Below are 10,820 nucleotides of genomic sequence, written 5' to 3'. Positions count from 1 at the left end.
ATGCCCGCAACCAAATTTTTTTTTCCAATTTGTGGCTCCTTGCAGGGCTTGTGAATTGTGTAAGAGTGGTTCAGGCTGCTTTAGGGCTGGTTCTGTACACCTGTGAAGAAGGCACTTAAATATTTAGAAAATGAGCATCAAGTAAGAGCCGCTCTTTTCCAGAGTCCTGCCTTGTCTATTCCGCATCCCAGCTGCTGGTCTACCCCATATTGCCCTGAGCTCCTCGGGCTGCAGTGAAGACGAAGGCCAGTGGGTATCGCTGAGCTAAAAAAATGGGTTTGAAGGACTTCTGTGCGCCCCCTGCCCCCTTCGCCGTTCGCCAGGGCACCGGATCTCAGCTCGGAAAGGAGGCTCGTGTGTGGGATCCGGGAGCGCGCAGACCCCAGTGCCGCCGCAGTCCACTGTCTCCAGAGGACTACAGCTCCCAGCATGCTCAACGGCACGCCCCCCCCCGCCCCCGCTCGGCCCAGCGCGCGTGCGCGGTGGCGCGACCGAGCGCTGACTGGGTCCGAGCGGTGGAGCGGCGAGCCGGACCTGGGTTGGCGCTGAGGGGGCGGGGATTTGGGGCGGCGAGGCAGCTGGACATCCCGCGCCGGGCGGGTGAGTGCGGAGGAGAGGTCGGCGGTGACTCGCTGGGTCTGCGAAGCCCGGCGCCCACACCTGCCTCTGAGGTGGGGTCGCGGGGGCGGCTGTGGAGCGACCGACTGAAGGACTGACAGGCAGACGGGGCAGACGAGGGGGAGAAGCACCGCCCGCGGCCGGGAGAGCGGCGGAGCCGGACCTCGCAGGTGCCCGCGTGGGTGGGGGCGCCGGCCGGGGGCGCCGGGCGCGGGATCTGGCGGGCGGGTGCGGGGCCTGCGGGGCGGCCGCGGAGCTCGGACCCGCGTGTCGCTGCGCCCCCGCATCCCCGCCCGGGGCGGGGGCGGCCTCCCAGTGCGGACCGCGGGAGCGGGGGCCACCGGCGCCGGAGCCTCCCTGTCCTGGGGGCTCGAGTCCGAATAATACCTCTCCGTGAGCAGCTGCGAGCGGGTTTACAGAAACCGCACCTCAGGCCGGGGGCGGGGGGGGGCGCGCGTTTTCTTCTTTTCTTTTCCTCGGGCACATTTAAGCTGTTGGCTTGCTCAGGCTTAATTCGTGACTTGACGTTGAAGAGTCAGGTCCGGGGTCAGAGCACAGGCTCAGATGCAGGCAGAGACTCGCTGTAATGCGTGTGTTTTAACTTTGGGGAAACTGAGGCATGTATTAGCCGAGATCACTCAGCGTGGTTAAGGTTGGAATTCCGAAAATTTTACTTAGTTTAATGATCCAGGATGCTTTTTCTATGGAGGATGAAAAGATGTTTTAAAGTTTATTTTCTGTGACGGGTGACTGTCGTAGGTTCCAGTCTCGTGCTGCATGTGACATTTGTGGTGGGTTCCTGGCTCTTTGGGTTTTGGTGGGTTGTCAGATGTGTCCTGAACTATTCTTTGCCCTTCTTTCTTATTTTTACTTGGTAAATTCAAGTTCCTGATAAGACTCTGATTCACAAAAACTGAATTTCCAACCTTGACTTGTTTACTTGTAGCTTTTATTATTATTTTTTTTTTTTTTTTAAGGAAGATTTTATTTAGAGAGAGAGATTGAGATGAGGCAGGGATGAAGAGAGAGGGAGAGAACCTGAAGCTGACTCCGTCCTCAGCATAGAGCCCTATTTGGGGCTTGATTTCCCCCCCGCAAGACCACCACCTGAGACGAACCGGTCACACAACTAACCGACTGAGCCACCCAGGTGCCCCTACTAGTAGCTTTTAGTGATTATGTTTTGATTAAGTTTGTAGATAACACATATATTTCCTACTTCTTTTCTTCCTCATCTTCTTTTCCTTATCTCCTAGTTTTCTCTGAACTCTAATCAGTAATTATATCATCTTTGTTCTACTATTCATATCTGTTCTCGGGGATTTATTTGTAATCTCATTCTAAATGGAAGTCAGTATCTTTCCTGTCTTCCCATAATCCTAGCTATATGTAGGCTTTTCATCACTAATTGTCACAGTAGCCTGGGCTTTAGTCCTCTTCACTGCGTCCCTTTTTAAGCATGGAGATGTGTGATATGGTTAGGAGGAAGGGCGTGGACTATTAACTTTAGTATATGTGCTACTGAAGTGAGCATGAGGGCACTAACTTTAAAAGGCTGTGAATAAAAATTACTTAAATTTTTTTTTTTTTAAAGTGTGCTAATCTTGTGAATTTGGAAACTTACGAGATGACAGAAAAGTTGGTGAACTGGAGTAGCAATTCATAGGAATGACTCTGACATGAGGGTGAAATATTGAGAAAGGAACTCAGGAGAGAACCCTCTCTCTCTCTCTCTCTCTCTCTCTTTTTTTTAATGGAAGATGGGAGGGGCTACTTTATTTTATTTTTAAGATTTTATTTATTTGTCAGAGAGAGAGGAGCGAGAGTGAGCGAGGAGAAGCAGGCTCCCTGCCAAGCAAGGAGCCCGATGTGGGACTCGATCCCAAGACGCTGGGATCATGACCTGAGCTGAAGGCAGCTGCTTAACCAACTGAGCCACCCAGGCGTCCCTCTCTTTTTTTTTTTTTTTTTAAAGATATTATTTGATAGAATCTGAGGCAGACTTTGCACTAAGTGCAGAGCTTGCTTGATCCTGTGTGGGGCTTGATCCTGTGATTAGGACATCAGAACCTGAACTGAAAGGAATTGCTGGATGGCTCAGCTGGCAGATCCACTCAGGCAGCCCAAGAACCCTTCCTTTTATCGGAAAGCCATCTTTCTGTGCCTGGGGTGGATGCTGGGAACACCTTGTTGGCTTAGGAAGTTAAACAATGTTCTGTGTGTTTGTGTTTTCGGTTTCTCTCTTCCTAGCTCTCAATGAGTTTTGGCAGGAGCCCAGAATCTTGTACATTTGATGATTTAACATCAGTTTTATCTGCTTGTTTTCCAGATTGTCTCTATTTCCTCAGCTGATGACATTAGTAATTTTCCATAGTAGCCATTCATGAGCTGATGCAGACTGTCACTAAGAAGTGGAATAGCACAGAGGGTGGTACACACAGAAGAAATAAGGATCCTGTTTCTTTGCCATCACATATTGCACATAGACTGGGATAGGAAATCTGCACTGAAGCACGAGCTATGTAGGAGGGCTTAGAAAACCAGAGTCTAGGCTTCTGCATACAGTAGTAGTCATTAATAGCATTTATTGGATTTCTTCTGTTTGCCACATGCTGTCATTGTCACAGTGAGGTGTAGGTATATCATTCTTCTTATGTTTAAGTTGAAGAACAGAAGTTAAGTAATTTGCCTACAGATATAGTGAGAGATAGGGTCTGATTCAAATTTACGCCTGTCTGACTCTGTCATCCCTGCTCTTTCTACTCTGCTGTACTACCTTCCCAACAAGTATGTTCAAATCTTTCTCATTCTTTTTTTTTTTTTAACATGAAACATTTATTTATTTATTTATTTTAAAGATTTATTTGGCAGACAGAGATCGCAAGTAGGCAGAGAGGCAGGTGGGGGGGGGAAGCAGGCTTCCTGCTGAGCAGAGAGCCCAATGTGGGGTTCAATCCCAGCACCCTGGGATCATGACCTGAGCCAAAGGCAGAGGCCTTAACCCACTGAGCCACCCAGGCGCCCCAAAAATCTTTCTCATTCTTAAAAAAAATATAAAACTTTCCTGTGATCACATGTCTCCTTCAGACTACTTCCATTTCCCTCCTTTTCCTTTCTTTCTTGACTTGTTCTTGAAGAGCAAACACTATTGCCCTCTCTTTCTTTGACTCCTTCGTTCATTCCAATCTGACTTCCACCCTCTACTCTGTGGAAATGTTCTCATGAGCTCCACTCAGCTATTTATTGAATGTTTCCTGTACCGTCTTCTAGACATATAAAGAGGCTAAGACATGGTTCTTGCCCTGAGGGAGTTTAGGGACTAATGAAGGAGAAAAAGAATTTCACTCATGTCAGTATGATGTGTTAAACTGCTGACCAGGCACTTTGCTCTTGGGACTTGGAAGAACACTTCACTGAGAAAGTGACACTGGACTGCTGACAGAGATGAACCCTAAACCGTTGCAGACAGGGCTGTCAGGACTGCATGGTTAGGTGTGGAGTTTTAGGAGAAGCAGTGTCTTGCCTGTGGGAGCTGATACCATCAAAATATATAGTGTAGGTCTTAGAGTCTAACAGACCTGGGAACTGAGCCTCAATTTCTTTTTTATAATACCTGCTTACAATGTTAAGCTCTATGAGAGTAGAGCCTTTTATCTTTTTTACCACCTTACCGCTGTCTTCTGGAACAGTGGTAGGTGATCAATAAATATTTGATGGATGAATACCTCTTAGGATATTGTATTCAGAACATGAATAGTACTCTTAGCACCCCATGACTGAATGAAGCTTACTGTTAGTGTGGCTTATGAACTGATTTTGAAGACACCATTGCTTGAACAGTATACATATAATCACCTCTCCTTCTTTTTTTGAACATTAGGTTCCTTGATGGTCATATTCATAAATGAGGAGTGACATTTACCTTTTTTTGATAGGCACAGTTAACTGGATCTTCTAACATTATGCTTCTCACAGTTATAAACATATTTCTACTACTTCTCAGTGTGTGATGCATGTGTTTTGTGGGTGTTTCTTTTCCTCTGCTAATGTGAATTGTTTTGGGAGGTTAACTTCTTTGGAATCATTAAATAACTTTGTCAGTAAGAGTAACATTAGAAATGAGATTAAGGGATGCCTGGCTGGCTCAGTTGGAGCATGCAACTCTTGATTTGGGGGATTATAAATTCAGTCCCCATGTTGGGTATAGAGATTACTTAAAAATAAAATCTTTTTTTAAAAAGAGAGAGATTGAGGGGTCCCTGGATGGCTCAGTGGGTTAAGGCCTCTGCCTTCGGCTCGGGTCACGATCCCAGGGTCCTGGTATCGAGCCCCGCATTGGGCTCTCTGCTCATCGGGGAGACTGCTTCCCTTCTCTTTCTCTGGCTGCCTCTCTGCCTACTTGTGATCTCTGTCTGTCAAATAAGTAAATAAAATCTTTTAAAAAAAGAGAGATTGGAAGCTCTAATCAGAAGGCTTACACTTGGGAAGGGCCTGATTTCCAGTAAAGCTAAGAGAAGACTTTTTCTTAACAAAACGATAGGAGTATTCCTCATTGTCTCTAGATATCTGGTTAGGCTTCTAGCTAATATTCTAAAGATATGTATCAGCAGTTCATTTCCCTCTTCTTGTATTTGAGTTTTGAGTTTCATTTGTAAATACCCTTAATTTGTGTGACTTGAGTTTAGGGTTAAAGTCCAAATACCACTTTTTTTTTTTCCCACTTTCAAAGTCTGTGGAGTATAGTAATAAGGAGTAGCTACAGCAAAGTTCAGATTCTGCTCTACCACTTTAAACTTTGAAAACTTTGGGGCACCTGGGGTCTCAGTCGGTTAAGTGGCTGCCTTCTACTCAGTTCGTGATCCCAGAGTCTTGGGATCAAGCCCCGCGTCGGGCTCCCTGCGCAGTTGAGAGCCCGCTTCTTCCATCTGCCACTCTGCCTACTTGTGCTCTCTCTCTTAAATAAATAAATAAAATCTTTAAAAATAAATAAATATAAAAAAATAAAATAGGTCAAGGCAAGACAAGATGGTCACTTGGAAAGAGTAGTATGGGTTTAGTAATCTAATGGGTAGTTGTACTAAATGACCTATAAAGTTTCCTTCAATTCTGAAATCTGTGTTTTTGGACTTGGAGACATAGAGATCAGTCTAGAACAAACCATTCTTGCCTTTCCCTACTCTCCCACCTTGGTCTCCTCTGTTCCTGCCTCACTACAGCTATCTGTTGCTCTTAGCTCTGTCCCAGACCTCTGCTTCACTTGGCCCCTCACTTTCTTCAGGTCTTGGCTCAGATTTCATTTTTGCACGGAGTCTTCCCTGAACCCCTCATTTATTATTTTTTAATAAATATTTTATTTATTTGAGAGAGACACACACACATAAACACATGCACACACACACACAGGGAGAAGGGGCAGGAGGAGGGGCAGAGGGAAAGGGAGAAGCAGGCTTCTGTCAAGCAGGGAGCCCAACATGGGGGTTCGATCCCAGAGTCATGACCTGAGCTGAAGGCAGACACTTAACTGACTGAGCTACCCGGGTGCTTCTGAACTCCTCATTTAAAATAGCCACGGGTGCCTGGGTGGCTCAGTGGGTTAAGCCGCTGCCTTCGGCTCAGGTCATGATCCCGGGGTCCTGGGATCGAGTCCCGCATCGGGCTCTCTGCTCAGCAGGGAGCCTGCTTCCCTCTCTCTCTCTCTGCCTGCCTCTCTGTCTATGTGTAATCTCTGTCTGTCAAATAAACAAATAAAATCTTTAAAAAAAAAAAATAAATAAAATAGCCACTTTCTGAAACTGCCTATTCCTTTTCCTGTTTCATTTTACTCTGTAGCACTAATCACCTGGCAAACAATATAGTATCTTATTTATTTTTTAATTACTTGTTTCCCCTCTAGAATGCCAGATTCTAGGGAAAAAAGGGATTTTTTTAAAAAAAGATTTTATTTTTTATTTGACAGAGATCACAAGTAGGCAGAGAGGCAGGCAGAGAGAAAGGGGGAAGCAGGCTCCCCGCTGAACAGAGAGCCTGATATGGGGTTTGATCCCAGGACTCTGGGATCAAGGCAGAGGCTTTAACCCACTGAGCCACCCAGGCACCCCAAAAGGGATTTTTAAAATCTGTTTTGAGCACTGTTGTATCCTTATCACTTTAGAACAGTACCTGGCACATAATAGATACTCAGTAAATGTATGTTGACATACATGAGTGACTATTTCCTCAACACAAAATCTCCATTGTGTGTGCTTTGTATTCTGGGAGCACACCTCATTCTCTCAACTTTGGATCTTTGTCAGTTGCTTTCCTTACTCTCTGGTGTCTTTTTCTTCTCTTTGGATCATAGCACTTTAGGACTAGAAGTCTGAGATGGTCCCTCATAAGGACTAGAGATCCCAATATCATACAGCTCAGTAATGACAGAAATGGGGAGAGGGTGGTGATTGACAGTTAATCTCTTTATCAAACTGTAATGTCCCTGAATCTTGTCAGTTCCTTATAGTGCCTAGTGCAATATATACATATCCCTTAATGAATTATTCAGCCAATAAATAAATATCTGTCTCCTTTATGAAGGCTTTTCCATATCAACCTATAGTTATCTCTTTGTTTCTTTGAAACTCGATTAATATTTGTGGTTTATTCTCTTATTTTTAACTGGCCTTGTGTTTGTTATTTCATGTGTGTATATTTGCCTGGTCAATGGAATTGTAATCCCGTGGACACAGATCAGATGTATCCACTATAAAACCTAGTCCTGGGAGGCAGTGTAATAGTGAAACACAATGTAGTAGAATTTTCTGTGATGATGGAAATGTTTTTGTTTGATTGCCCGTGGACACAGATCAGATGTATCCACTATAAAACCTAGTCCTGGGAGGCAGTGTAATAGTGAAACACAATGTAGTAGAATTTTCTGTGATGATGGAAATGTTTTTGTTTGATTGTTAACATTTTCTTTATGCGGTATGTGTGTGAGTGAGAGAGAGAGAGAAAGAGATTAAGTATTTGCATGAGTGGGAGGGGTGGGGAGAGAGGAAAAGAGAATCTCAGGCTGACTTCATGCTCAGCGTAGAGGCCACAGTGGGCCTCAATCTCGTGACCCCAAAATCATGACCTGAGCTGAAACCAAGAGTCAGATACTCAACCAACTGCACCACCTATGCACCCCTATTTATTTTTTATAATCTCTGTACGCAGTTTGGGGCTTGAACTCATGGCCTCAAGATCAGGTGTTGCATGCTCCTCCAAGTGGCACAGCCAGGTGCCCTTGGGCATTCATTTCTTTATTCATTTGTTAATTGTGAATTGTCCAGCTTTTCCACAACAAGTATCTATGACTTTTATAACCAGAAAATGTATTAGTAGATTTGTGTGAGTGGTGTTTTTTTGGTGTGTTTGGTTTATTTTTATTTTGAGATTCAAGAATAGGTAGAAAATGCTATAGGCAAATAAACAGAATAGTAAACTTTGGAAGTGAGTTAAAGTTCATTTTTTAAATAAATGTAAACCACAGAATGGAAATGTATTTAATTTTATGAGTTATGTCTGTTCTTTAAGAGTTGCTACAACTTGGGGCACCTGGGGTGGCTCAGTGGGTTAGGCCGCTGCCTTTGGCTCAGGTCATGATCTCGGGGTCCTGGGATCGAGTCCCACATCGGGCTCTCTGCTCAGCAGGGGGCCTGCTTCCCTTCCTCTCTCTCTGCCTGGCTCTCTGCCTACTTGTGATCTCTCTCTGTCAAATAAATAAATAAAATTTAAAAAAAAAGTTAAAAAAAAAGAGTTCTACAACTTTTATTTTTGTAAATTATATTTTCTTTTCACATTAATGTAATGTATATTCATCCATATGGAGAAGAACCAAGTCCTTGGGGGAAAGTTATAGGAAAATTTTACTAATCTATTTAAACCATTTAAACCATTAGGAAAATCACAAGTATTTTAACAACACAAGATAACTGCAGTTAGGAACTGGAAAGTGTAAATATATTAACTAAAATATATTAACTATAATATTAACTAAAATATTAACTATACAACATTTAAGAGGTGAATCTAGAAGCTTACTGATACAACAAAGAAATTCCAAATTACTTTATTGTTGTTTTTAAAATATTTTATTTATTTATTTATTTATTTGACAGAGAGAGACACAGTGAGAGGGGGGACGCAAGCAGTGGGAGTGAGAGAGGGAGAAGCAGGCTTCCTGCTGACCAGGGAGCCAGATGTGGGTCTCAATCCCAGGACTCTGAGATTATGACCTGAGCTGAAGGCAGAGGCTTAACAACTGAGCCCCAAATTACTTTGATAAAATGAGCAATTAAGATCTAATGGAGGGACCTGGAGTTTATAGATTTGCTTGGCCACTGTGTCCAGAAAGACCAACAAATGCATGGGGCATTGTTCAGAAATGTTTTGGAAACAAAACAGAAAATATTCCATCCTTTATTTTATTTTATTTATTTTATTTTTTAAAAAGATTTTATTTATTTATCGGGGTGGGGAGAGCAAGCACAGGCAGACAGAGTGGCAGCAGAGGCAGAGGGAGAAGCAGGCTCCCTGCTGTGCAAGGAGCCCGATGCGGGACTTGATCCCAGGACGCTGGGATCATGACCTGAGCCGAAGGCAGCCGCTCAACCAACTGAGCCACCCAGGCGTCCCCCATCCTTTATTTTAAACTGAGATCGCTCTGAGTACTTTGTGCTTTTCTGGTAGAATATAGATTTGTTTAGCTTCTATAAGGATAAGTAATAAGCATGAGAACCCTTATCACTACCTAGCATTATATATAAATTACTGTGTAATTTATTAAATTACAGTAATTGTTATTTGACATTATGGATTCATTTGGCTGTCTCTCTACCCGACTAGGCTAAAAATTTTACAAGGCAGGGATTTTGTTTTGTTCTCTTCTTTTCCAGAGTCTAAAATGGGATCTGACCCAGAGTAAGCACTCATTATGTTAAATGAAAGAGTGATGCTTGCCATATGAGATTACAGTAAAAAGATGAGGTCTTGTCATGAAAAGTAAAGGGTGGGAGGAAACTGATTGGAATTTACAGTGACATTATATAAATAATAGCTGGATGTATTACCAGTTCTTTAGTTTATCTGTTGCTGTGTAACAGTCACCCCAGAACTTACTGGCTCAAAACAACAATCTTTGTTTTTTAAGATTTTATTTATTTAGGGGCACCTGGGTAGCTCAGTCATTAAGCATCTGCTTTTATTTATTTATTTTTTTTATTTTTTATTTTTTTTTAAGATTTATTTATTTATTTATTTGACAGAGAGAAATCACAAGTAGGCAGAGAGGCAGGCAGAGAGAGAGAGAGAGGAGGAAGCAGGCTCCCTGCTGAGCAGAGAGCCCGATGCGGGACTCGATCCCAGGACCCTGAGATCATGACCTGAGCCGAAGGCAGCGGCTTAACCACTGAGCCACCCAGGCGCCCCAAGCATCTGCTTTTAGCTCAGGTCATGATCCCAGCATCCTGGGATAGCCCCACATTGGCTTCTCCCTCTTCAGCCCCCAGGTTTGTGTTCCCTCTCTTGTTATCTCCCTCTCTCTCAAAAAAATAAAATCCTTAAAAGAAAAAAATATATATTTATTTATTTGAGAGAGAGAGAGAGAGAGAAAACAATCCAGGGAGGGGATGTGAGATGGGAGGGAAGAGGCAGAGGGAAAGGGACAAGCAGACTCCCCACTGACCAGGGAGCCTGTCATGGGACTCAGTCCCAGGACTGTGGGATCATGACCTAAGACAAAGGCAGATGCTTAATGGACCAGAGCCACCCAAGCACGTTGATCTCTTTTTTTTTTTTTTTAAAGATTTTATTTTTAAGTAGTCTTGAAACTGGCTCAGTTGATAGAGCATGCTATTCTTTTTTTTTTTTTTTTTAAAGATTTTATTTATTTATTTGACAGAGAGAGATCACAAGTAGGCAGAGAGGCAGGCAGAGAGAGAGAGGAGGAAGCAGGCTCCCTGCTGAGCAGAGAGCCCGATGCGGGACTCGATCCCAGGACCCTGAGATCATGACCTGAGCCGAAGGCAGCGGCTCAACCCACTGAGCCACCCAGGCGCCCCTAGAGCATGCTATTCTTGATCTCAGCGTCAAGAGTTCTAGCCCCACATTGGGCATAGAGCCTACTTAAAAAAAAAAAAAGCATATGGGAATATGGGATAGGTTATATTCTTGTGGCCCATCTT

At 43.7% G+C, this 10,820-nt stretch overlaps 1 protein-coding gene across 6 annotated transcripts in view; it reads left to right on the top strand.

Annotated features, from left to right (window-relative positions):
* Nucleotides 1-473: 473 nt before the first annotated feature.
* Nucleotides 474-10,820, top strand: part of SGSM3 (small G protein signaling modulator 3) — a 46,571-nt gene continuing 36,224 nt past the window's right edge. For 3 of the 6 annotated variants that reach the window (XM_045083805.1, XM_045083807.1, XM_045083806.1), the window contains exon 1: nucleotides 478-788. The gene's annotated coding sequence lies outside the window, so the exon portion shown is untranslated. Of the gene's footprint in view, nucleotides 789-10,820 lie in introns of all 6 variants that reach the window. The other 3 variants (XM_045083804.1, XM_045083803.1, XM_045083808.1) reach the window with 3 other exon arrangements.

This window comes from Mustela putorius, unplaced genomic scaffold (genome assembly GCF_011764305.1).
Source record: "Mustela putorius furo isolate JIRA1106 unplaced genomic scaffold, ASM1176430v1.1 tig00000738_pilon_pilon_pilon, whole genome shotgun sequence".
Lineage (NCBI taxonomy): Eukaryota > Metazoa > Chordata > Mammalia > Carnivora > Mustelidae > Mustela > Mustela putorius.
The sequence above is the reverse complement of the archived record's forward strand: the minus strand, read 5'-3'. Positions and strand labels throughout refer to the sequence as shown.